The sequence below is a fragment of the Martes martes genome (assembly GCF_963455335.1).
Source record: "Martes martes genome assembly, chromosome: 10".
NCBI lineage: Eukaryota > Metazoa > Chordata > Mammalia > Carnivora > Mustelidae > Martes > Martes martes.
This window is the reverse complement of record NC_137898.1, coordinates 76,958,586-76,982,125: the sequence shown is the minus strand read 5'-3', so window position 1 is coordinate 76,982,125 and position 23,540 is coordinate 76,958,586.

The window sequence follows — 23,540 nt, the reverse complement described above, 5'->3', positions numbered from 1 at the left end:
CTATATGATTTTAAGAATTCACTCACTCTCTCCGTACCACAGTTGCCCCATCTGTAAACCCGAACTCATCACAGCCCCCTGCCGACTGGGACGATCATGAGGATAATATGAGGAATATAGTCCTGTAAGACACTCATATCCATTCTTGGTCAAAATTTAGTAGCACCCCATGAGAGGTAGGTGTTATTCTCTCTCAACTTCTCCTTCATAGACTAGCCTAGAACAGTAGTTCTCAAACTTGAGCACACATCAGAATTATCTGAAGGGCTTATTACGTGACAGAACTTCTGGGACCCAACCCTAGAGTTTCTGATTCAGTAGATCTGGGATGGGGCCAGGAAATTTGCATTTCTAAGTTCCCAGGTTTTGCTATGAAGCTGGTCCAAGAATCATACTTTGAGAATTACCAGTCTATTTTTTTCCACTTAAAAAAGTACTATTAAGTTGTTTTTCTTAACATAAGAGCCATCAGTCTTGGCTTCCTACCTTTAGGAACAAGCAGAAATTTCAACTTGTATTTTGTACAAAGCCTTCCTTGATCAGATTCCGTAGGCAGGAAAGAATATATTTACTATGCTGTCTGTTTTGTAAGAAAGAGGAAGATACACAAATATATACACGTATCTCCACTTTTTGTAAAAAAAAAAAAAAAGAAGAAAGAAAGAAAGAAAGAAAGAAAGAAAGAAACTTACCAAGGATAAACCAGAAACTGATAAAATTGTTTACCTTGAGTGTGGTATATTATTTTTGTGTATAGTTTTGACTTTTGGAAGCATGTTGTATTTTACATATTGAAAACATTAAAGTAAATCAATAAGTTTGGAGAGAGAGGCCCAGAAGTGAATAAGGACAGAAACACATAAAACTAATAGCATATCAAATGGATCTCATAGAAGGCAAAAAAGGAGAATGAAGCCAAGTCAGCTAGAACATAGTACTTCGATATATACCCTGGGTCTAAAGGGAAAAAGAAATACAAATGTTTTGATAGTGCTATGGGTGTAGGGATTCTGAAGCTATTTTGTACCTATTTTAGGACTGAGCAAATGAGCGAATATAATGATGTTCCCAGAAGGCAGGTGTTTTACTGTTGGGAAAAAGGTGATACAGTTTATGGAATAGGGGGAAATAAGGAAGACCTATGGTATTTGCTTAGAATTAGAAGTATCAGTATGAAATCATGATTTTTTTTTTAAATTAAAAAGTAGGGGCACTTGGGTGGCTCAGTTGGTTAAGCATCTGACTCTTGCTCTCAGCTCATATCTTGATCTCCCAGGGTCATGAGCTCAAGCCCTGCATTGGGCTCTACTCTGGGTGTGGAGGCAACTTAAAAAAAATTTTAAAAAGAAATATATGCGTATATATATATATTCCCTAGCTCTGTATGCTTAAAGTGTCTTCAAGTAATGCTACCTCAGCAGCAATTGAATGACCTAGCACTAGATCTTAGGGTGTAAATATCACTTCCATTTTTAAAAAATAGCTGATTTTAAAGTACAAAGTAAGACTAGGACTTTTTTGTGTCAGAAAATAATGAAATGCTTTCTTAAAAAAAGGTGGGGCAGGTCAAAAAGAGGAAAAATACTTGAAGGGATTTCTACTAGCCAAGTCACTGACAATTTGAACAAAATAATAATAAAGAATAATGACAAGTGAGTTATGGCACTGGAGGGAGAAAAAACCCCCCATAAAAGAATCCCTGAGTCCTTAATGATACTAAAAAGTGGGGGGGGGGGGAGACAAAGAAATGAATAAGGATGACAGGATAGCTTTTCTTTAAAATAGAACACCAACTAATAAATGTAGAAGGGATACTAAAGTTACAAAAATCACCATTTTTAAACCATCATAGCAATATTTGGTTCAGATAAGAATTATCAAGGAATACTAAAACCATTAGGTGAAAGTTTGTTGGGGATGAGCATAGTTACAGTCTGAAAATTTGTCCTCCTAGATTCTTTTTTTTTTTAATTTTATTTATTTAATTGTCAGAGAGAGAGAGAGAGAGAGAGTGAGAGCACAAGCAGAGGGAGCAGCATGCAGAAGGTGAAGCAGGCATGCACCCTGCTGAGCAAGGAGCTCTATGTGGGACTTGATCTCAGGTCCCTGAGATCATGACCAGAGCAGAAGGCAGACGCTTCACCGACTAAGCCAACCAGCCATTCCTGTCCTCCTAGATTCTTAACTACCAGAGGAAAGAAAGTACTTTTACAGCCGACAACACTATAATTAAGTGATCACTGACCAACTGATATCATGTTTCCTGAAAAGATATTCTGAGAAGGACACAACACCCCTTATTTAACTTTCTTGCCAAAAATGTATAACCTGAATCTATAAAGTTTACAAACCGGTCTATGCTTTTCAAAAATATCAGTGCCAGAAGAGACAAAGAAAGGCTGGGGAACCATTTCCGATTAAAGGACATTAAAAAGCTAAATGCAGAACATAATTCTCTATTGGATGCTCAATTAGGAAAGAAAAACCCAATGTAACTAACAAAGATATTATTGGGACAATGGAAAAAAAATCTTATATGAACTACATATTACCTAATACTATTATATTGCCATTCAATTTTCTAAATGATGATTGCTTTCTGTAAAAGAATGTCTCTTTTCTTAAAAGATAGATGCTAAAGTATTTAGGAGTGAATGGACACAGTGTCTGCAACTTGTTCTCAAATGATTTAGCAAAAATAACAACAATAACAGTTATATATGGGGAGAGATGAAGCAAATGTGTCAAAATATTAGCAATTGGTGAATCTCAGTGAAGGTTATTCCCAGCTCAGTGTTTGAATTTTGCAACTTTTTTATAAGTTTGAAATTTTTGCAAATTAAGATGTGAAACAAAGTTTTTTTTTAAGATTTTATTTATTTCCTTAACAGTGAGAGAAACAACAAAAGCAGGGGAGTAGGAGAGGGAGAAATAGGCTTCCTGCACAGCTGGGAGCCCAAAGCAAGGCTCGATGCCAGGATCCTGGGATCATGACTTGAGCCAAAGGCAGATGCTTAATGACTGAGCCACCCAGGCATCCCTGAAACAAAAGTTTTAAGTCTGTAGGTGAATTTCTCTTCCTAACTAACCAGCATAATAAAAAATAGTCTCCCTTTAAATCCAGTATTTTTTTTTAACTATTACCTTTTTCTGTTAATAATAACTTTTAGTTCCCTGGCTTGGGCAGCTGGGATGGGTAAAGAGAGGGAGATGGTACAGTTTGGAATCAGTGGATAAGAGGAGTTTCAGGAAGGTCTCGTGAGACAGGTGCTCAGAGGAGAGGACTAGGTTAAAGAAATAGAACCATCAGGTGGTGTTACTCCCTTGAGAGTTCTGGGAGGATCTTGGAAAATAAGAGTGACACTTAAGGACACTAAGAGTGAGTGGCGGGAGAATCAGGGGAAGCCGCGTCCTGGGAGAACCTGGTGGGGTCCAGGGGCAGCAGCAGGACATGTCAGTATGCATGCCACGGCCAAGCCATGCGTGTGAAATGCACCAAGGAGTAGAGCGGACACCTACAAAGTCCACTGGATTTGGCAAATAGGTGGTTCTTGGTGACCTATGCAATAGCAATTTCCAGGGGGAGGGGCGTGGCGTCAGGGATGAAACCACTTTGAGCTGCATAGAAGGGTAGTTAGTGGGGAGTGAATGTGCTGAGTCCACTCTTCTGATAAGCCTATTCTGAAGAATAGGAGAAAATGTAATAGCAACCATAGCAACAGTTGGGTGAAGGCAGAGTTTTAATTTTGATTTTTTAAAAGATTTCTTTATTTATGAAAGAGAGAGAGTGGGGGAGAGGCAGAGGGACAGAATCTTCAAGCAGACTCCCTGCTGAACATGGAGCCCCACTCGGGGCTCGATCTCACCACCCTAAGATCACGACCTGCGCTGAAACCAAGAGTCGGATGCTTAACCGACTGAGTCACCTAGGCACCCCTAATTTTGATTTTTAAAACTGATAGTGATTTGCCTAAGGAGAGGGGGAGGTTGGAGAAGCAGAAAGGAGAGATGCTTGGATTGGCAAGATCCTTGATAAACTAGCGACCAGGACATCTGGACATGGTGGTGGGCCCAACCCTAGCCCAGGGAAGAATGTCCCCTCCCATCCAGCGGCCTACAGGCCCCAGAACCTTGCTTGGGTAGTCTTTCCTTTCCCACAGCGCTCTCCTCTCCAAAAAACAGACCAGAATGTTCCCCTCCTTCCTACTATTTCCCTTTGTAGAATCTGCAAAGCGGCGTACTGATGTGGGTAGAGCTCAGAATTTAGTCAGAGGACGCCTTTGCCTGCATGTGTACACGTGTGTGTGCCTGTCTGTGTGTGGTGGGTTTTTTTTGTTTGTTTGTTTCATTTTCTGTTTTATTTTGTTTTGCTTGACTTCCTGACATTATCTTTCCCAAGCAGCAATTTGCTCATCTTTAAAATGGGAAGATGACGGGTGCCTGGGTGGTTCAGTGGGTTAAACCTCTGCCTTCGGCTCAGGTCATGATCCCAGCATCCTGAGATCGAGCTGCGCATCGGGCTCTCTGCTCAGCGGGGAGCCTGCTTCCTCCCTTCTCTCTCTACCTGCCTCTCTGCCTACTTGTGATCTGTCTGTCAAGTAAATAAATAAAATCTTTAAAAAAAATAAAATAAATAAACTGGGAAGATGTGCCTTATTTCATAGGTTTCTCTGAGAATAAATTAAGGTACTCTATGAAAGCACTCTAACAACTCTAAAAGGAAAAGTGATGCTGTGGCTTGTGTTTTTCATTTTGTTGTTGTTATTGTCACTGTGTGTGGGTTTGTTTGTTTTGGTCTGTTTGTAATTCTTGTGGCAAAGACTCATTCAGCAGTTCCTCGCCAAAGGCGTACCACGTGCCAGATCGTCCGCTCTTAGGATCGGGCAGTGTTCCAGGGACCTGGAGACCTGGCAGTTGCCAAGAATGTTCTCCACGGCTGCCGGCTTCGGACTGGGCAGCTGCACCAGATCACGTGCTCTTGGCTGTTTGCAGTGAGGGGTGGAAGCGCGTCCACACAGACATTGTGGACCCTGGCTGTGGTTTGCAACTGTGAGGAATTGTGTAATGCAAGTTAATGGCCGTCAGTTGGGAAAGGGAAAGTTCACTATGAGGTTGTTACTGACAACAGTTTTATCAGAATCTAATTTTCCACTAGGTGACAGCAGAGCCCATAGCATTACCTTAATCACCGTTCCTTGGGAACAGATAGTGTTTGGGAACCTTCTGGAAGAAGACCCCGCCTTTCTGAAGAGAGTACTTATTGCTAAAACTATGATACGTGGCCTGGGATGTCATTGTTGCTCTCTTGAGATAATTAAACCCCAGATTTTTAAACAATGGATTTTAGTTTTTTGACATACTGAGTCAGTTGAATTTATAGAAACAACGACAACAATAATAAAATGAGCTAACATTTATTAAGCATTTACTGTGTTCAGGCCCTGTCATAAATACTCAGGGCCCCTGAGACACCCTACTTCTTAGAGATGTCCTTCAGTGAAGCCTTCCGCAGGCGAGCTCCTGTCTCTGTAACACTAACCACATATTCGATGTGCTCACGGTGTAACCGCCCTGCCCAGGAGAGGAGGAAGTTGAGAAAGCCTGTTCATAGTTTAGTCAAGGGCCTTTTATAGGGTTTTATAAATAATTTTCAGTTCGAATTGGCCTTTCTCAGAGCATATATCTTCTTTTTAAAAAATTTTTTTTTCTTTAGAATCATGTCAATCTTTGTTTGGGTCTTCTGGGGGAGGTTCCCTTATCTTGGGAACATCTTGTGAGTTTCTGGTTGACCCAATGGAGTTATTTTCCAGGGCCTATGGCTGAGAAGCCAGGCCAAATGAGTTTGATCCTCACAGTATAAAGCCTTAATCATCAGAGGGCAGTGGGACTCAGAGCAAGAGGTGGGCATCTGATTCTGTCCCCAGACTCCTGACGGCTTTGCCTTGGTCCTGAGCCGAGCGATGCCCAAGGAGTAAAACCACGGGGCTCTCTGGAGCAGGCTGTGACGTAAGCACGCCTGCTTTGGTTTTTTTCCTATTATAGTGTTACACAGAAAACAGAGAGCCATTCTTCCTGCCTTTCACACAGTGACCTATGACCTATGCACACCTTCGTAAATTTTTTATTCTGAAAGAAGGCTTTGATGACCTGTGGATCAAAGGTATACTGAGCATACTGAGTACACTTCACTGTGCTTGGTGAAGCCTCCAGAAGGATGTTGGCTCCTGACACAGCGGCTGGGGTGGCTCAGATGGTGGAGTTCGCAAAGCACGTGACACCTCTTGACGATTCTCAGGGGCATGTGGGAAAATGAGCCATGGAGAATCGGAAATGAGTGACAAGGCGGTCTGATTGGTGGTGCCCGTAGACCAGCGCGGCCCAGGGAAATTCAGGGTACTATTATTATAGAAATGGCACATGTTCTCAGCTGACAGTTTAAAAATACAGGTAAGTATACCTCCTTCAGTAAGTGCATATGTGTGCCCATATGAGTACATATATGTGATATAGTTCTTCCCCGCAGTATGGAGTCCAAGCTCCAGTCTCCGAGTCTTAGAGCAATCCAAGCATTAGCAAACAACGTCTCCATGAGAGAGAAGCAGAGACTCCTCTGGTCACCCAGAATCTTCCCCCACAATGGCAGCTGGGACCGCAAGGAGCCACCATTGTTTCGGCGGCCAGCCTTGGCCAGCCATACCCCGGGACCCGGTGTTGGCCCAAAGTACATTCACAAGGGTGAGCGCGTGTACTGCTTGACCCAGAAAGTCTGAGCTGACACCCAGTGTAATTATTAACAGTCCCATTCCAGTCTCAAAAAATGGGCCAAGTGAGTCAATAAATTATATCATCATGCTAAATACTTCCTCTGTGCTTCAGCTCCCCTAGCATACCTCCTTCAAGGTGTTGGAACCGTTGCAGACCTCCGAGCTAGGGGAGGGGGGCTTTCTCACCCTGGGGTCTCTTCTCGATCTAGAAGTCCCCTGTTTCTGGGGCCACTGACCATGGAAGGACCAATATTACCTTCACTGCAGACAAAGGAACTCCCTGGCCTCCTTTCTAAGACTGGCTGCCATCAATCCCTAGATCCCTTTTCTTCCAGCAAGATCGGTACTCAGTTGCACAGAGGGAGGTTACTGCTCAGGAAGGTAACTTCTCTGGATAATTATTTTGGCCACTTCCTGATCCCTAGCATGTCATCTGCAACACAAGAAAAAGAAGAAAACGAAACTCCCTCATAATTACCAATGAGAAATTCCCTGTGGTTCATATTCTTAAAGCATAGTTTCTGGATAAAGATATAAAATCTTTTACTAGAGCTGGCAGTGTTCCATTTGACTTTCATAGCTTTTTCCAGGGGAGACAACCAGGGTTTGCAATGAATAATTACATTGACACTTCCCTAATATTTATTTATTTTATCTTTTAAATATTCTTATTTTAGACTCTAAAACTTCTAGGATGAAGTTGAATGACAGTTGAATTGAATAACAAGCTTGTCTTCTTCCTGATTTAGTGAAATGCCTTGAGTAGTTTACCATAAGAAATGATGTGTTCGGTTGACTTAGGATAGGAATTTGGGTGTAGGGAGTATCCTTCTAAATTTACCAAAATATTTATCTGGCTGTATTTATAAGCTACATTGTCAGTTTCTTGATTTTGTCCAGATAAATGGCATTGGAACTAGACTTCCCTCAAACACTCAACTTTTTCATCTCTTTCTCTTTTTACCTAACATAAAATATTAACTCCATAAATAATAAAAAGAATGGGCTTTGGAATCAAACATACCAAAGGTGATGCCTGGCTGTGGTACTCTGTTAACTCTTCTGGATTTCTTTAGCTGAAAATGGGAATAATGACACTGATTTCACAGCACTTATCACACTGCCTAGAATGTAGCAATTACTCAATAAATGTGTTAGTATAGTTTTTGATAATAATAATAGTTATTATATATAATAACATATAATATTATTATTATTTTTATTTTTATTATTATCCTTCAGTGGATTACAGAATGGAAAATTTCCTTAGAAAAGACTTACACATGAATTAAAGTGTTAATTCAAAGACTATCTAATGATAAGTCTAAGATCACTGCTCTTTTTAGAGCTCATAAGGTGACCCACTGTCCCCAGTTGCCCAAGACTGACAGGCCTCTCAAGATAAGGAACTTCCAGTATTAAATGTGGGAAAGTCCTGGGCAAATCAAGACAAGTTAATCACCCTAAATCATGGTGTTATTGGTTTGTTGCCTGTTTTATTCTAATCAGTCGGGCTTCTCCGGAAGACAAAAATAACATTCAAAGAAAATCATTAAAGACCTGCTGATTGAACAGACATCACCATCATCCTCATCTCAACCATAATAACAACAATAAAACACCCATATTTAGAAGGGAACTACATTTCTCTAAAGCACTTTCTAGCAAATCAAGGAAAACATTCCAGGGATGGTTTCAACAGAAAAATTAGAGCACTAAGGATTAGCATCAGGAAGCCGGCTATTCCAGTGGGGAAGGGGGTAGGAAAGAGAAGCTGGGCTGCTCGACATACTTCAGGTAGTGCAAACCTGGTCTCCTGACCCCCAGGGAGAGGGGGGAGGTGGCCAGCTCCACAGGAGGTGTGAAAGGAACAGAAAGAGGTGTGCTAGTGAGGTGTTCGATGCCCTCATAGAATGATTGGGGCAAGTGTGGAGGAGATGCTGCCTTCAGGGGCTGTAGCCAGCCTGCACCCAGATGAGTCATCCCCAGACTACTCTGATGGGTGGGAGTAACCATAGTTGAGGACATTCAGAAAGGTCAGGATCAGACCTGGATTCCTGGGCAGTGGCACTGGGGGGAACGGAGGGTGAGGAGCCAAGATGAGGGGTACCGTGGGACATACAGGTCACAGTTGGGTAAATCCAAAGTGTTTATGACACAGACTGTGGACACAGCCGAGGTACCAGGAGCTTATTCTCACTGGGCGTTAGGCACATTGTTGTGGGAGTCAATTAGATAATGCAAATAGATGCATAGCATTGTTCATGGAACACAGTTAAAACTTAATACATGGGAGCTATTTTTAGTTTTTTGCACTCCAAAAATTAACCAATTAATTTCCCTTGGGACAGAAGCAGGAGACTAAAAGTCAAGGGTTTCTTTACTCATGTTTGTGTTGTATTTGTTCCACCATTTTCTGTCCATCCACACAGCAGTATGGAAAGATAAGCATTTGTGTCCACAGTGACTACTACAGAGAACAAGCAATGAAGGCAAGAGCATATCTGCCAGGAAAAGCCATTAATGACCCTTTATAGGGTCATGACCTCAATACACCCACACGGACCTAGAACCCTAATTTTGTCCATCCACGGAGAGAAAGCTTTTCTCTAAGGATTAGTTCCCTACATTAACCAGTACTTACTAGAGAGATACACAAACCAGTGTATCTTTTATTTTTAGCTTTTAATATTGATTATTTTTGTCAATGGTATATAAAACAAATAAGTAAAAGAGGGCCAAACATGGACCAATCGTGACAGTGTGTCAATAATTGAGGATATTCCAGAAACAATTAGCCATGTCTGCTCCAACAGGGTGCTCATTAATTTCTGATGAGAAATTACTATCAGAAGGCAGGGGTCCTTATGATCAGTAGCAAACTCCACAAAGTGTCCAATCAAAATCAGAGGCCTGTTAGTCCACTCACAAGAAGAAATGACTGCATAGGGACAGACTGCAAAGTTCCATTTGAACAACACAGTCTTCTTAAGACAGAAGCTTAGCCATAATCAAAAAGTTTATTCCAAATGCAGAGCACAGGAACTAAGAGGAGAGTTGACATCAGGTCAACCGCATTGGGTGAAGAGTGCCTCACTCACAGAACCAGAAATACTGGCCAGGTCACTGCCTCTCTTGTACAGGCTGAGATGGGTGCTGCTAATATCTGTCTTCGTGACTTTTTGGTTTTTTCTTTTCCTACACTTTGCTAGCTCACAAAATCTCTTTCTCACATATGCATTCTCTATTTAGCCAAGTTAATATATTCATTCCTATGACGACGAAGTTTTGCAAGCCCACAGGTCTGTTTGCCCTTGAAACAGCTGTGTAGCATGGGGCTTCTTCCCTATCCTGCATTCTTACCTCTCGTTGTTTGCTTAACGTAACGTTCGTTTCTGATATTTGCTTAGCACACCTCTCCAGCTGTTTCTGAGCCCTGTAAGGAAGAAACAGTTCACTGGGTGACAATACCAGGTAATCAAGTCTTCCTCTGAGCATTCAGGACCAGAGCTGTTGTGCAGGGTAGAATCTATGACTGATCTGTTGCCAGTGCTCTCTGAAAACATAATGCACTGTCAAAACTAAAATTATCCAGATGATTTGTCATTATGATCAGCCAGGTGGCTGTTTAAATGGTTTTAGAATGAGGCTGAGTTTGGGGTGCCTGGGTGGCTCAGTGGGTTAAAGCCTCTGCCTTTGGCTCAGGTCATGATCCCGGGGTCTTGGGATTGAGCCCCGTATCAGGCTCTCTACTCCCTGGAGAGCCTACTTTCTCCTCTCTCTCTGCCTGCCTCTCTGCCTACTTGTGATCTCTGTCTGTCAAATAAATAAATAAAATCTTTAAAAAAAAAAAAAAAAGAATGAGGCTGAGTTTCAAAGAGCAGTGGCCTTACCAGATCCCCGACTCCTCCAAAAAGTGAGGGTTTTGCCTCCTGACATCCTGTCCCTATGAACAGTACCAGAGATATGGATCTGCCTTGCTGGAATAGGGGACAAGAATGACTTCCTATGACTTCCTGGGCATGAGCTCCCATGTTGAAAGAAAACCATTGTTATGACTAGGGTGGCCATATGACCTACTGTTCAAACTAGGACACCCGAAACAACAGAGTCAATTGGGTTGATCTCAGGCAAACTAGGACCTCACCTATTAGAGCATGGATCACCTCCCTGGGAATGAAGTCAGCAACAGACACTTCTTTCCACTCCAGATGAGTGACAAAAGGGAAGAGTGAGTGCTGAGAACAAGTACAGCGATACTCTGATGTGCTCAATTAATCCTGAAGTGACGGATTGGAATGAATCCAATAGATCAAGTTGAAATGAATCCTATAGAGCAAGTCATGCTTTCCACTGACCAAGAGTCAGGCCTCCCCTGTAAATACTGCCCTGTGATGATGGGTAGACAGAGCTCTGCCTGAACTGGGGCTGATACCTCAACTTGAAAGTCACACTGACCACATTCAACATTTTCTTGACTTTCCAGCCAAGTGGTTATCCCAGGCTCTCTCCAAATCCTGCCTTATTATCAAGGCTCACTCAGAGGTGGACTGCTCTGTGCAGTCACACTGTCCTCCAAACCCCATTGCTTTCTCTTTCCTCAGAAACTGTTCAGCCTTCTCTACTACAATTCTGAGATTTGAGCTGAAGTTCATCAGTAGCCCAAGTAGAAGGTATCCCTACTTATTTTTAACCCCTGTGGCACTGAGAAGTTGTTCAATCCCGTTGATCTTTGGCATATATGGCCTTACATTGTTTTTTAACATGGACTTTCGTTTTCCCAAATTCCCTGGGGATGCAAATCATATACAATTGTCCCTCTTCCCATCCATGTGATTCAGTTGTCGCTGAGTACTTACTGATTTTTGAAAGGCTTATTTTACACATAGAACCGTTTTAGTTTTGTTCCAAAGGGAAGAGCTATTTACTTTAGCAAAACTTATCTAGGCTTTGCCCTCATTTCTGAATATATTAGCAGCCCTCTCCCCCCAAAACCTCTATGCTAATCTGGAATTCAGATCAGACTTCTTAAAAAAGATGAGGGCATGCAGTCAATATTTTGGCCCACATGGTGATGCTGAAAGTCTTAAGCATGCAGTGAAATTGTAGAATGAGCAGAAGCTTTGAAATCCATCAAATCAGAGTTGGGGTCTGGGTCTGGGTCTGGTTCTTACTGACTATGGGGCTTTGAGATTCAGTTCCTCTCTGAGCCTTGGTTTTTTTGTAAAATATTGATGACAATATCTATTTCACTGAGCTAGTGTGAGGATTAAATGCGATAACACAGAAGAAAGTACATAGCACAATGCCTAGAACAGAGTAAGTGCTCGTAAATGTTAGACAATTCTCAAGCTGAATGGGCCACTGATGTTGCTTTAGGGGATGCCAATTCCTGTAATTCTAGGACAGAAGGAGGGGAGTAGCTGTGAGACAAAGAGGAATACAGAATCACAGTGACTCTACGTGATGCCAGGTGCCTGGAAAGGAGTGTCATAAGGAAGTAATGATTCCAAAGTTTGAATTGGCTTCTCTGGAAACTTTCAGGTTTAATATAACAAATTGCAAACTGTATCCTCAGTCTGAAATTATTTCAGCGATTTTGGGAAAGTATGGAAGAGCATTTCCCGAAGTTTGGTCCGTTGAACACTAGTGTTAAGAATTAATTCACTAAAAATGTCAAGAGTTTGTTAAATCCTGCATTCTCTATCACCCTCTCAGAGATAGCCATGCATATTAACATGTTGTAGACTGAGAAACTCTGCATTTTAAACTGTTTAAACTTGGTGTTTCTCAAACTTATTTGACCAGGGAGCCCTTTTCACATAACATCTGTCTACAGAGACCTTACTAATTAAAAATATAAGTTGCAGGAAATATTGCCTTAAAACAGTAACGTGTATCAGAATTGCTGAGGAGGGCTTGTTAGTGTATTATCACAGGGACATACCCTCCCTGTTTCTGAGTCAGCAGGTCTGCATTAGGGCCCAAGAATTTGTCTTCCTTTTTAAAATTATTATTTTCAGACTGAAGTATAGTTGATGTATATATTAGTTTTAGCTGTACAACATAGTGATTTGACAATTATATACATGAGAAGTGTAGTTACCATCTGTCCCCATGTACAAACTTTGTTTGTATATGTACAAACTTTGTACAATATTTTTGTCTGTATTCCTAGCATAGTGTATGCTCTACTTTTCATCCCTGGGATGGGGATCTGAGATCTGCAGTTTGAAAAGATAAGGATGCTCTCAGTCCATGGACCTGACTTTGAGAAGTAAGTCAATAGAACGTGATACTGCCCAAGCTCTTTTCCTGTCTAAGTAATAAGGTATCTGTCTAGGAAGAATTCTGGTCAGTGTCATTCTAAATTCAGAGTTCGCTAGCAAAGTAAACTGATTTTCTTTGTAGATCTGGATGAACACATATAAAATTTCACACAGGATTTCTGTGGAGGAATGTTTCTCCTGACATTTTCTATTAGACTAACACAGACTTGAGTAAGAGTCTGTAATTGTGTCTTCATATGATTTAGCCTGAACCTTGTAGTCATCTGAATGAAAGCTTGTATTGATTAGCTATTTGTGGCAGAGATACAAAATACAATGACTTGAATAAGATTTCTCTCTCATATAAAAGTCCAAGACTGTATGACTAGCTTTACTCTAGGAAATCATGAAGGGCCCAGGTTCCTTCTGTTATGCTGACTCACCATTCCTAGAGTGTTGCATTTATTTCCATGGTTATAAGAGCAAGACTCATATGTTGCACATATTCTTTGATCATATCTCATTGACCAGAGTCTAGTCAGATAACAGAGACAGCCAGGCCGTCATGTGTATCACTAAAAGTTGTATTTCAATAAAAGAAGGAAAGAGACAATGAATAGTCTCTGTTATAGCAGAAATGCTAATGACACCAATTCCTGAAAGGAGAGGGAAAACGGAGGCATGGGAATAGCAATTTGCTCGAGGAACAATCACTTACAGCATAAGGATATGGTTGTGTGTTACTCTAGACATGGTGGAAAGTTCTGTTGTAAAACCCATTTCCTGGTTTCTGTTTCTTTCTCAACAGTAACAGAAGATGTCTACAAGGATGATAGATGTTTCAGCAACAAATTATTATAAAAGAGTTGAAAGGGTTTCAAGTGTCCTGCAAGGAAGGAGCCAATCCCTGTGAATAGCAGCAGTTAACAATATGCTCTTCTAGTGGGTTGGACCCCAGGATATAGGCTGGAATCCTTTTTTTGGGGGGGAGGGTATTCTTTGATCCCTTAGTTAAATAATTCAGCCCAGTTTTGGCCAGAGGCTTCATTTATTCCAGGACACATCCAAAGACCTTAAGCTGTGGAACATGCATAGCAATTGAGTCACACTATTTAGTGCAGCATGAGGCTGTCATTTGAGGTCAACTCCAGGAAGTACCCTCTTATCTGTGGAAAACCTATCCCCCCTCCGCCCATGAACGGCAAGTCCACTCTCTCTCCATCCCTACTGTACTCATCCGCCCAGGAGATATGAGGCCAAGTAAATTTTACCCATGGAGCTCCATATTTCAGAGTCAAGTTTTGGTAATTAAGATGAAAATAAAGACAAAAATTAGAGTTCTATTTAAAAGATCCTAAATGTTGTGATATAAATAACTTTGTTTTTTATTTCCTTAAAGAGTCACATTTGAATGATCTCCAGTGAAGGTCAAACTCGTTAGATGATAGAGAGTCTCTTGACACAACTAATGGAGGTCCAAAGAGCTGACTGGGGGATGAATTAGGAAACATTTATATTATGCAAAGTGAACTCTTCCTTGGTCAATCTCTCACTTCTCTGACTTAATGTAATGGCCCATCTTTAGACAATGAATGATCCAATTTATTATAAAATGGATGCAGTCTATTAAGAAAATCAGGTCAAAGTGCTTAGCTGTTTTCATGAGAGAAAAATCAGACAATGAACAGTTATGTGTTATTATGACTGAAAGACAAAACTGACAGGAACAGGACCATATAAGCAGAGCATCATGTGATTGTCTACCAGCCTGGCCCTAATGGAAACAGAAGAATGATATTCCCTTTTTAAAATGGTATCTTTTCCCAAGGACTTCTTGTGTTAAAAACTTCTGAGCACATGAGCTGGAATGCAATCCTAGCTGGAACTTCTCTTTTATCCTGAGTGGAACATTATAACTTTTATATCACATTTGTTTATTACCAGAAAGCAAGTTATGTGGCTTGTGTTTACTTTCTCTAATGAGGCCCACTGGGGATCGGCGTCTCTTAGACAGATTTCTTTAATGAGGAATGGTTCTATTCCTCCCCAGTGTGGCTGGTATCACTCAACAATGTCATTCAGTTGTGAGCAATTTCCTTAAATCACTGTGAAAAGGGTTCCAGGTAGCAGGAATTCTAGGATTCCTCATGCATGACCTGTGTCTCAGGTGACCTACTTTCCATAAGTAAGTCTTTAACACATTCTCTTTCAACTGTGATGAAAAGGAGGCTATAAAAAAGCCAACAGGTACAGCCTGTCAGATTATATCCCAGATCAATCTTGATGTTAAAAGCGTGAAACAGAGAGGACTTACCAGGTTAAACTTACATGTGAGGACCATGAATTCTCTGCGTCCAGAGAAAACTAGACTTTTATACTCGGCATGACAGTAGTTTCATTAGAAGACAAGTCAAGTTGAATAATTTCCATGTAGGTTAATGTCTCACCAATACATAATACTTAAAAGAAGCGACTTTTTGAAAGCACTCTTTTTCTTTTGAGAGTGTAGAAGTACCCTTGAGATTTATTTAAGCACAAGCTTTAAAGGTTTTTTTTGTTGTTGTTGTTGTTTTGCTTTTTTTTCCTACCACGGATGTTAAATAACAAGAGGAATAAATAATATGTGGGAAAATACTATGTGCTTCTTAGTGCTAGCCATAAGTCACTTTTTTTCTATCACTCTTCAAAAAGTAATATTTTCAGAGGAAAATGTTAAATATGTTGATAGTGATATTTATGGCAGAGTTAAGGCCCAATAGAGAAGCTCAATTACCTGATTTCATGATGATTTTCCTAATCTTTGATTAGACATATGAGAATGGGTAGGTAGACATGTGCAATGCTCTCATGACTAAACCACACCACCAACCTATGGTCAGAAGTGTTCAATGGCACCCACAACCTGCCTGCTCAGGGAGCTCAGGTCAAGCAGTTGTGAGACAGAGTGGTGTAGAGGTATATCCAAGAGTCATAAGTGAACTTGACTACCAGCTGTTGGACTTAGGGCAAGCCACTTTGTCTACCTAAGCCTATTTTCTTGACTGAAAAATGAAGTAGGAGCACCCAGCTTGCTCAGTCAGTTAAGTGTCTGCCTTTGGCTCAGGTCCTGATCTTTGGGTCTTGGGATTGAGTCCCAGCTCAGGCTCCTAGCTCAGTGGGGTGCCTCCTTTTCCCTCTGCCTCAGCTTCTCCTCACCACTCATACTCTCTCTCTTTCAAATAAATAAGTAAAATCTTTAAGATAAAAAGCTTTTGCACAGCAAAGGAAGCAGTCAACAAAACCAAAAGATGACTGACAGAATGGGAGAAGATATTTGCAAAAGACATATCAGATAAAGGGCTAGTATCCAAAACCTATAAAGAACTTGTCAAACTCAACACCCAAAGAACAAATAACCCTATCAAGAAATGGGCAGAAGACATGAACAGACATGTCTGCAAAGAAGACATCCAGATGGCCAACAGACACATGAAAAAGTGCTCCACATCACTCGGCATCAGGGAAATACAAATCAAAACCACAATGAGATACCACCTCACACCAGTCAGAATGGCTAAAATTAACCAGTCAGTAAACGACAGGTGTTGTTGAGGATACAGAGAAAGGGGAACCCTCCTACATTGTTGGTAGGAATGCAAGCTGGTGCAGCCACTCTAGAAAACAGTATGGAGGTTCCTCAAAAAGTTGAAAATAGAGCTACCCTATGACCCAGCAATCACACTACTGGATATTTACCCTAAAGATACAAATGTAGTGATCTGAAGGGGCAGGTGCACCCGAATGTTTATAGCAGCAATGTCCACAATAGCCAAACTATGGAAAGAACCTAGATGTCCATCAACAGATGAGTGGGTAAAGAAGAAGTGGTATGTATGTATATAATGGAATACTATGCAGCCATCAAAAAACTAGAACTCTTGCCATTTGCAATGACGTAGATGGAACTAGAAGGTATTATGTTAAGCAAAATAAGTCAATCAGAGAAAGACAACTATCATATGATCTCTCTGATATGAGGAATTCGAGAGGCAAGGCAGGGGATTGTGGGGAGAAAGGAGGGAAAAATGAAACAAGATGGGATCAGGAAGGGAGATAAATCATAAGAGACTCTTAATCTCAGGAAACAAACTGAGGGTGGGAAGGATAGGGTGGCTGGGTGATGGACATTGGGGAGAGTAGGCGTTATGGTGAGTGCTGTGAATTGTGTAAGACTGATGAATCACAGACCTGTACCCCTGAAACAAATAACACATTCTATGTTAATAAAATTTTTTAAAAATGAAGTGATACAACATTACTTCATTGGCTGTTCCCAATTGGCCCTGAAGAAAAGGAAAGAAGCCGGAGATGAAAGATGGCTAAGCAGGGTGAAATGACTTCTGACAGGGGCCCCTCTGTTGGTGCCCATGTACCTCTTCATTTGGCATGCTTTCTTTGTTTGGTCAGAGGCCTTATTCTTTGGCCAAAATCATGACAACAGCTGCTTCAGGAGCTGAATCTTCAGAAGCTGTCCTTCTGACTGACAATTATTGGCCTGTATAAATAACCATTCCCAACAAATGTTATTGAGGTGATAATGAAAGCTCATAGGATTCTAATATTGGAGAACTTTCTGGAATGGGAATGTGATTTCCCATTCCCTGAATAAATGTTTCTAGACACAGTGTCATTGGATCTTTAGCAATTTGCTTAACTTCTCTTCATCAAGATTTCTTCATTTGTGAAATGAAGATACTACTTGAAGTTTGTTTGTTTGTTTCAGAGAAATAAACAAGATGATGTATGTGCATTTATAAGGGTCTCTCTAGGAAATGGCAACACACTCACACAAATTGTGAATTGAGAGGGGCCCCAGTAGAGGAACCATTTACAATAGGATGGACAGATTTTTAGGAAAATCAACAGGAATAATGCCCCGCTCCCCAGTAGGCAATGGGGAGAAGTATTCCTGCCTCTAGGCCTGAACAGGGAAAGGGAAAGGGTGTTTACAGGTACCCTAGGAAAGGCTGCTGGAGGGAAACTGTGGCTTTCATAGAGAGATGGAGCCAACTTGTAGTGACTCAGTAAGGAGGGCACCAGAGGAATGAATTTCTTACCAATTTAACCTCTTCTGATCTCCTTCCTCTACCTTCAATCACCAAACCTCATTGGAGGCCAGAGATCAGGAAGCCCACTGAAGCATTCTGTATAGGGTAGTTTTCCAGAGCCCAGAGCCAAATGGAAAAGTGGGGAAAGTAGATCTGGAGGGTTAAATGGAGGGAAACTGAACATTAGCAGGTACATAGTATTTTGCCTGGCACATAGAAATTAATTATAATCACTGAACTGCAGGAAAGAGTACACAGATCAGGTTTCAAATTCTAGTTCCATCTCTGGGGGTTGGGGAGCTTTTTAGAAATGTTCAAAGTTTATAAGTGTAAACTTTTCCAATACTTCATAAATATGTTTCAGTCTGCTTATTGTTAAGAGGATTTTTCCAGGGGCACCTGGGTGGCTCAGTGGGTTAAGCCGCTGCCTTCAGCTCGGGTCATGATCCCAGGATCCTGGGATCGAGCCCCACATCGGGCTTTCTGCTCAGCAGGGAGCCTGCTTTCCTTCCTTTCTCTGCCTGCCTCTCTGCCTACTTGTGATCTCTGTCTGTCAAATAAATAAATAAAATCTTTAAAAAAAAAAAAAGAGGATTTTTCCAATAACACTAATACTTTGCAAGTACAAGTTTAACAGTGTTGCTCCAAATTACTGGGGAAAAAGAAAACATTAAGTGTGGAAGTCTGGGAATAAATATAATTCTGTCAACCAGTTCTTCAATTTGAACTTCCTTTTTCTCTGGAGTGTCACACTTATCTAGAGAACCTTTCTCAGGTCAGTTAGTGAAACAGGCAGCATTTCAATTCGATGCTTTTTATAAAATATTTTATTTATTTATTGGAGACAGAGAGAGGTTGAGCACAATCCCTGGACCCTGGGATCATGACCTGAGCTAAAGAAAAATGCTTCACCCACCAAGCCACTCAGGTGCCCCAACCATGCTTTTAATAAAAGCCACATTGTGTGGGAATTTAGCTTTTCCTAATCCAAATTAAAAAAGGACTTATAATTTATGATTGGTGATGGAAATTTACACATACATAAATTTAAAGAAGTATGGAGTGGTGTTTGGTTAAATTAGTATGTTTTAAACTTATTTCTTGTGGGTCAGGAATCCTTAATGAGAAGGTTCCCTTTTATTTTGACTATTAAACTTCAAAGAACTTTTTAGAAAATCTGCTTCAATCATAGTCTTTCCCAGTCATTAAAAATTCAGCTTCTGAAACTGTTGTCTCTCTAGTCACAGGGCTGATTGGCCCTAAAACCAACTACACAAAGGAGCACCTCAGTGGCTCAGTTGGATGAGCATCTGACTCTTGGTTTTGGCTCAGGTCATGATCTCAGAGTCATGGGATCCAGCCGCGAGGTGGGCTCTGCACTCAGCACAGAGTCTGCTTGTCCCTCTCCCTCTGCTCCTCCCCTTGCTCTCTCTCTCTCTCTCTCTCAAGTAAATAAATAAAATCTTTAAAAAGAAAACCCAACTACACATGGGGAAAATATAGGAATATAGGGATAATACATGTCACATTATAGATGACTGTTGGGATACTTGACAATAAAAATTAATAACTTGCAGGGACCAGTTTTAAGACATATAGGAGCTTGAATGAGCTTTATATAAACTCTATACAAAGAGTTTTGTTTATTTCCATGTGCCTTTCCTTAGAAAGCCATAGAGGAATGCTCTATAAAAATTAAGGAGTAAACCTAGAAATAAGGAGACTTGGGATCCAAGAAACCAGGGATTTAACACAGGAGAGTGGAATCCCGAGAGGATGCCAAAGGGAAATTCCAGTTATCACAGTTGTGCTGAAGGCCAAGGAGAGCAATTAGTCCAAATGGGAGCAGGAGGATAGAAGTTACCAGGAAGGGATATTCCACAAAACAAACAAACAAACAAATCCAAAAGAACATTGATAAAAGAAACATAGGTATAGTGCACCATTTTTCTTGGCAGTGAAAAATACATGCAAGCCATAATACAAAAAAATACATAATACAAAAAATACAAAATACAAAATTAATGCAGGATGTGTTAAGACTCTGTTTGAAGATGTAGTTGAAGTGGGCAGAACTATTCTGTATGAAGTTGATGCAAAAGACTAAATTCTCAGTTTCATATTAGAGAGACCATAGTTTCTAAAACTGAAAAATTAATAGTGCTATAAGTATGTTATTTAGAAATACGGAGGTAAATGCCAAATGAAACTACCAAAAAAGTTCAAAGTGATTGCCTCTTGGAAAGGGGGTCAGAACTTGTTTCTTGTTTTAAGTCTTATTTGATCCTTTAAATACATAATGAAAATAAACACTAAATTTAAAAAATAAAAAGCCCTTTCACCTGATGGACTGTTTGGCTAGATACAGAATTCTAAGTTGGACATGTGTTCCCTCAGAAGTTGTAATGCAATGTGCTCCCTTATCCTCTAGCTTCTGGTATTGCTACTAAATTTTAGTATTGAATTGAACGTGAGCCCCTCCCTTTTAGTTTTTCATTTCAGGAAGTTTTAGGATATTTCTGTTATTCTCAGTGTTCTAAAATTTTATAATGATATATCTTTGGCATAAGTCTGTTTTCATCTATTGTATCGGTCATTCAATCAGTGGATCCTTCTAATCAAATGTCCTTCAATTCTGAGAATTTCCATTGTATTATTACTTTGATTTTTTCCCCTTCTTTCTGTTAGTCCTTAAATTTCTGAATTAAGATCTTAGATCTGCTGCATGGATCTTTAATTTTCTTACTACTTCTATCTTCCTTTCATTTTGTCTCTTTGTTCTATTTTCCTTCCCCAAACATTTTGTTTTCTATGGCATCCTATTCTTGTTTTATGTTTATTCATGTTTATGTCATCATGTTTCCTAAGCTCATTAACAGAATAGAGAAGTCTTTCAAGCACATATTATTTTAAAAGATGGTGAGAAACTTGTCTCCATATCCACTGAAAACATAGGGCTTAAACAGCCTTAAGATACATAATGAGTACTATTTTAAATAGAGGGGAATCAAAGTAGGGCAGGCACCCAGGATTAGGTTTGCTCAACTTCTCCTTTTGAAAACTGTTCCCGTTTCCGCACTGTCATCCACATGGTTCTATCAGCACCTACTGTGACCGTGATGTATGACTTTCTCCACCACTCACTTGACTAGTCTGGGGTAGGGACCTGATTCAGGGCGATCCCATCACAATTTTTCTCTGGGAAAATTTTTAAATCAGAACTGAGAAAAAGGGGCCAGATTTCTCTGGGGACCTAAACCATAAGATATAGAAAGTGAGAGTTCTTGGGAAGCATGTTTGCGGTCAGGCAAATCTGAGAAGCAGTGGAATTCTGCAGCACAAACTAACACAGATGCCCTAGCAGCTGCACGGAGAAAGGCGATTAGTGGAGAAGGAGATAGAGTCCCAGAACAGCAGGATCTACTGTTCCTGAACGAAGGAACATCTCTGTCTTTGAGATTTCAATATCCTCATTAAATTCTCCTTTTGGCTTAAGCTAGTTTGAGATGGCCTTTCTCTCCATGGTAACAAAACCTTCCTAAATCACACACTCAGTTTATTGACGCTTTCTATGAACTAGGCAATGTATGAGTGCTTTATATGCTTTATCTCATTGAATCTTCACAACAATCTGTGAGGTTGGTAAAATTTTACACATAAAGAAACTTTACACATTCAACTGCTGTATAATAGACACCACTAGCTAGATGTCCCCTGGTGTAAATCAGTATGTCAAAGACATACCACTTCTCCATCTGTAAAATGGGGAAAGCTGTTCTCACAGCCGAAACCGCTCATTTTCCCTACATACACCTAGCCAAGTCCTTCTTACCTTGAGATGCCAGCTTAAATATTCTCTGAGGAGACTGTCGTGCCTCCCCAGTCTGCAGTAGGTTCCTCATTAGCATCTGATGTCCTTCTCCAACAAAGTAATTACACAGTATTTTGTTTAGTTCTTTTCCTTTGCACTCTCCTGCGCTGGACTATGAAGTCCAGGATGGTGGGGCCTATCCTAGAGTTGTTTGCCATTACAGCCCCTACATCTAGCACCATCTCCCTGGCACATGGAAATGGCTCCATCAACACGTTTGGAGACATTAAATATTTCTAAATATTTTCTTTTAAGTATTTATGAGGCTAGAGTCAACAACTTTCAACACCAAACGTTCAGGGCACTCTGCCAGGCCCTAACTGAGCCAAAAACACAGACAAAGATATGGCTTCTCTCCTGCAGGGGTTCACAGTATAGCTGTGAACTCAAACTGAATTTGACTTATTTGAGCTGAGACTCAAATAATTATAATACAAGGGGAGATGATTTATAACAGAGATAAAAACAAAGTGCCATGGTCATAAGGGAGGAAATAATAGAGATATAACCCAGGAAGTTAAAGTGAGGAAAGAAAAGAGAAGTGACCAGGGCTATTCAAATGGTTAGATTCTGTATGTCTCTATCTGGATATAGCTTTTCGCCATAACCCCTTCCAATTTATAAGACCTGGAGAAGAAGTGACAGTATCTTCTCAAGTAGATCTGAAAACCATCATTTTCTTGAGTCTTGGGATCATCCCTATCATTGGCTGATCTCCATATCACTCTGCAAAGACACCAAATCTAGCTGCCTGCCTCAGCCCAGTCTTCTTCAAAGAAGCCCATGTCTGTATTACTGCCAGATCTGCTTTCCTGATGCTGAGATTAGAGGACAATGGCTTTGAGCCCCCCACCCCACCTTTTTTTTTTTTGCTTTGATCCCTTTTAACACTCAAAGAATAATGCTCCTCTGTCACAACACAGTCCCAAGTATTCTCATCACAATGGGTGGTTTTATGGACAATTACCGGTCTGATGACTGTTTTATTTCCGACTCATCTCTAACCTAGTCCTTCATCAATGCCGATTAGGGACTATTCCTCTAGCCATGATCTAGAATAGAATTCTTATTTCTCTGTCTTCCCTACATCTGTGTTACTTGTCAGGGACATTTCAAATCAAACCTCTCTTTGGGGTTTGCATGTGGATGTGTGTGAGTGATTGGGGTTGATGTGAGGGAAAACAAATGTTTGTGGCAAATCATCATTATCATGAGTAAAACCTACAAAGGACGCAACAGGAGGAAAAACTGGATATTATGTAACTGTGTACCTTTTTAATATCAAAATTTTAAATATTTAACACTGTCACCATGTACTTACAGCAGTGGTCTTAGAAATTAGATGCCCCCTCCACCCCCTGCAAAAGACTTTCCTGAAAAGACCCCACTGAAATGGAACAGACCAATAGAAAAAGTGTTGTCTGACTTTAAAGAACAATGAAATGAAAAAAAAAAATTGAAAGCATTTTCGAAATTAAAATATTTTCCTTTCAAACCCAAAGATTGCTTCATCTATTGATTCATCAAAATAAATTGGTACACACCTGCG